We start from the raw sequence: 5124 nt of genomic DNA, 5'->3' as shown, positions 1-5124 counted from the left end.
ATTTCTGGAGAATTTGTTATAATTTTTTAGAATTCAATTATGAGCAAATATGCCGGAGGAGAAAATTAACGTCCGGTATCTATTGCCGGAAGTCAATACTCGTTCTATTTTCTATTTTGGAACTCCTTCCTGGAAATTAATTTTTTAACTTTTTGTAATTAATATTGAATTCCATGGAATTATTCTTCAATTCTTTGGCATTAATCTTGAATTCCTTAGAATTCTCCATAAATTCTTTGGAATTCTATAATATTTTATACAATTAGGTTGACAATAAAATATGTCAAAAAATAAAATTGAATCCTAGAAAAGTATGCCCGAAGAGAAAATTAAGATCCAAAATATTTTGCCGGAGGTCAAAATCTTGATCTATTTTCTATTCTGGAACAACTTGCCCAAGATGAAGTTTTAAATTTGTTGGAATGCATATTGAATTATTTAGAATAAATCTTAAATTCTTTGGAATTAATCTTGAATTCTTTGGAATTCTCCACAAATTCTTTTGAACTTGTTAGAATTTTATTTACATACGTTGACAATAAAATATGTCAAAAAATAAAATCGAAATCCGGAAAAGTATGCCGGAAAATAAAATTAAGATCCCGCATATTTTGCCGGAAGTCAATGCTTGATCGATTTTTTATTTTGGAGCACCTTGCTGCGGATGAAATTTTAAACTTTTTGGAATCAATCTTCATTTTTTTAGAAATAATCTTAAATTATTTCGAAAGAATCTTGAATTTTTTGGAATTAATCTTAAATTTTTTGAATTTATTCTTGAATTTTTTGAAATTCTTTATAAATTCTTTGTAACTACTCTGAATTTTATTCAATTACGTTGACGATAAAACATTTCGAAAAAAAAATTGAAATATGTAAAAGTCTGCCGGAAGAGAAAATTAAGAACCGGTATATTTTTTCGATGGCTCGAAGTTCGAACTGCGACAGTCAAAAAATGAAACACAGATTTCGAATTAACCTTTTTTCTCAATATTATTGTGAGGTATCTGTCAAGCTTTTTCCCTTATTAATTTCGGAAAATTAAGATTTTTTCAAAAAAATGTACAGTTAATCACATTCAGCAAAACGTGTTTCTTGCACATTTTCAAAAAATGCTAACTCTAACACAATTTAAATGTATAATTTTATATTATTCTTACCAACAAAACCCTTATTTAAGCCAAATTTTCAATAAATTTTTGACACATGATAATTGGTCAAAAAAGTATAAAGTGAATGATATTCAATCAATAAATAAACAAATGATTTGCAGAAATATATTAAATTGTTACTATTTTTAGAAAATAATAATTTATAATTTGAGAAAGTAAATACAAATTTACTAAACTTAGATACAGTCCTGATACTGTGATACAGATGTATCAGGGTGGGTGGAGAGGGGGCGCAGGCGCAAGAAGTGCATCCCTCCTGAGATTCTCATTACGTCATCAACATATATAAGTATAAATATTATTGCCAATTCATGTCACATGTTGAAAATCGTATCTTTTTTCTTAGCAAATATTTAATTAATTGTTATAAAGTTTCGAATTATTTTCTAATTTTTTTGTTTGGAGGATACTAAATTCAAATTGAAGCTCTTAAAATTACTAATATTCTAAGTAAAAATATTTCATTTTCAACAAAATAGACGATTTATTCAAAAAAGCTGGTAAGTCTTCAATCAAAAAATTTTTTTTTCCAAGGTAGAAAAAAAGTTTAAGCAAATAGTTAAACCTTTAAACAATAAATATCTTTTAAAGAAATAGTTAAATTTTCAACTCTAAAAGACCGAGTTTCATGAAAACAGTTAAATTTCCAATCCGAAAACATGAGTTTTCAAATGAAAAAATTAATTTTCAAAGAAATTGTTAAGTTTTCAAGCTAAACAGTCGATTTTATTAGAAAACAGTTATCTTTTAAACCGTAATAGAATTTTTTTAATTTTTTAATTTTCAACTAAAAAGCATACATTTAAAAAAAAATGGAATTGTTAATTCTTCAATTTAAAAAGCTGATTTTTAACTAAAGAAAAACAAATTTTCAACTATTTGAATTCAAATAGATCCAACTATTCAACTTTATCAATCAAAAATCAACAAATTAATTTGAAAATTTTTATTTCTCTGTTGAAAATTAGTTCTTGCTTTGCTGTTAAAAATTAATTAATTAATTTGAAAATGTAGGTATTCCATTTTTGGTTGAAAACTGTTCCTTTATAAGTACAAAATTCAACTGTTTGGTATAAAATTCCTGTATTTTATTAAAATATCGCTTTTTTCAATTTAATCCAAATGGTGAAAAATTCGTTTTTTTGTTTTATAAAAATTAGATTTTCAAACTGAAAACATAAAACTTCCATCCTTGTTTGAAAAATTAGCCTACTTTCTTTTTCAAACTATTTTTCCGGTTTTATTGAAATATTAACTATCAGATCTTTCGTTGAGACTTATTTATTTTTTAATCCACTACTTGTTTTAAAGTTGAACTATTTTGTAAGGAATTCATTTTTCTAATTAATCGTTTTTAGTTTAAATTTCAACTATTTGATAGAAAATTAACTCTTTTTTTAAAAATGATCTATTATGTTTAAAATTAAACTAATTTTATCGAAAATTAACCTTTTTCTAATTAAGCTATTATTTTCAAAATTCAACTATTTGGTTGTAAATTAGTTTTTTTGTGTTGTTTAAAATCAATTAATTCGTTTGAAAATGTAGCTTTTCCATTTTTGGTTAAACATTTTTTGTTTAAAAATTGAAAATGCAACTACTACTTGTTACAAAATCCATTCTATTTGTTTGTTGAAAATTAGCTCTCCAAGCTCAAAATATAATGATTCCATTTTTAGTTAACAATTTATCTGTTTTAATCAAAATAGTAATAGTTGAAATTTTGACCAAAGAACATTTTAATAATAAATTACAAACAGTTGAATTAACCAAAAAAGACCTAATTTGCTACAAAAGAGATGAATTTTTAACCCGAAAAAATTAATTTTCACCAGAAGAAAAGTTTAGTTTCAACGTAAAATTCGAATTTTCAACCAAATTGTTAAATTTTCAAACTAAAAAGACGAATTTTCTACGATTTTTGTTCTTTCATTGAAAATTAGTATTTTTAAACCGAAAATGTGACGATTCCATTCCTTTATTGAAAATGGAATTTCTTGTTGGAAAATTTAAACTAAATTACCAAATTTACATTCAATAAAAATTGTTGTATTTAATTCAAATTTTCAAAATTACTTTTAAGTAAAAAATTTAATTTAGTTCGAATTTTCAACCAAAATTACAGTTTTTATCCAAAAGGGATCAATTCTAAACCATCAATATAATATACAACTTAATAGTACTGTTAAAAAAACGGAATTAAATTTCAATCAAATAGTTGAATTTTCAAACAAAAAAATTGACTTTTTAAGAAGCCAGTTGAGTTTTCAACAAAAGTAATTTTTTGTAAACTAACACAGATATAAAATTAGCCATAACCATGTATTTATATATAAAATATCGTATCATAAATAAAAAACGTATCATCTTCAGCTCGCCTGCGGCTCGTGCTTGCTCGCCTCCGACTCGTACTGCAAGCATACACTCGTCAATTAAGTGCCTCCTCGCCCCCGTACCTAGATACTATTTAAGTGGCCTTTAAAAAATCCAGTCCCGCAAGCTCGGGCTGATTTTAACGTGAGCTTCGTGATTGTCCTGGAGTCACTTGAACTTGAACCCGGATCTGAAGGTCGTCGGGGTACCGCTGCACCCCACGCAAACAAGTAAAAGTGTATAGACTATAGGCATATATATATCTATCCGTAGCTATAGAAAGCTTCGCATTGACCGGCTCTCCTCCATTCATGATTTCTCGCGCATGCGCTTTAAGAAATTCCTGCATGGCGTTGGTTCCTAGGGAGGGGGAAACGACACTGTAGTTTACAGAGATCATATTTCTCGCAGCATCCATCCCCTCAGGGCCGTCAAAAAAAGTTTTTAAGTTCAATGTTCTTATAAATTTATTATAAAAATTATTATAAAATAATATTTTAATCTTTGTCGGAAAACTAAAGACCTATATTATCGACAGAAATTTTTGTAGTTGCATTTTCAACTAAAGAGTTTTACATTTTTAAGCCTAAAATGAAAAAGATGAAATTTTTAGAGGAGAGTTGAATTTTCAATTTGAGAAATTGAGTTTTCAACAAAAAGTTCTTTTTCAGCCAAGAAAGATGAATTTTGAACCAACCAGCCATTCCTGACTGTAATGAATCATGTTTGTGGGATTTTCCCAAGTTGAAAATTGATGCCGTTAAACTTTCAACGAAGGGGATGAATTTTCAACTAAAAATATGAATCTTCAATAAATAAAATTATTTTTTAACACAGTGGTTTAACTGAAATTGTCAAACAAAGATTAATTTCCAACCAAGCAGTTGCATTTTCAATCGAAAAAGATTTCAGTTGACTTTAAAAATATGAATTTTAAGCAACAAGTCAACAGTAAAATTTTTATCCAGAAAGTAACATTCTTATCAAAAAAAGATGCAATTTCTCCTAAAATAGATACCTATTTTAAATCAAAAAGGGAAATAAAATTTTTTTTTACTTGTCAGCACCAAAATGTCAATTTCACTCAAAAAGTAAATTTTGTATGAAGTAATTAATTTTTAACAAAACAAAAATGATTTTCAACCGAATATTTTAAATTTGAACCATACAGTTGAATTTTCAAAAAAAGTTTATTTCCAATCAATTGGTTAAATTTTCTAAACTAAAAACGATCAATTAAAAAAATGAAACTAATTCTGTATAAAGTAGTTCAACTTTGAACCAAGTATAATTTACTTAAAAAAAGAATTCTTAATGAAAGATGTTATGCTAGTTAACATTTCAATAAAACGAAATTTTAATTTTAAGTCAAAAACTGACTAATCTTCCCGAAAAAATAGCCTCAGAAAAAAAATTTTCAACCACGAAAGATGGCTTTTCTACCATAAAAGATGAAGTTTTAATCCAGAACCGCGAAATTGCAGCAAAATAGTTCAATTTTTGAACGAAAGAAATAAATTTAACAAACTAGTTGAATGTTTAACCAACAGACGAATTAAAAAAAAATTTAGCTGTTAAA

This window comes from Belonocnema kinseyi, chromosome 4, assembly GCF_010883055.1.
Source record: "Belonocnema kinseyi isolate 2016_QV_RU_SX_M_011 chromosome 4, B_treatae_v1, whole genome shotgun sequence".
NCBI lineage: Eukaryota > Metazoa > Arthropoda > Insecta > Hymenoptera > Cynipidae > Belonocnema > Belonocnema kinseyi.
Note: the sequence above shows the minus strand (reverse complement) of the source record.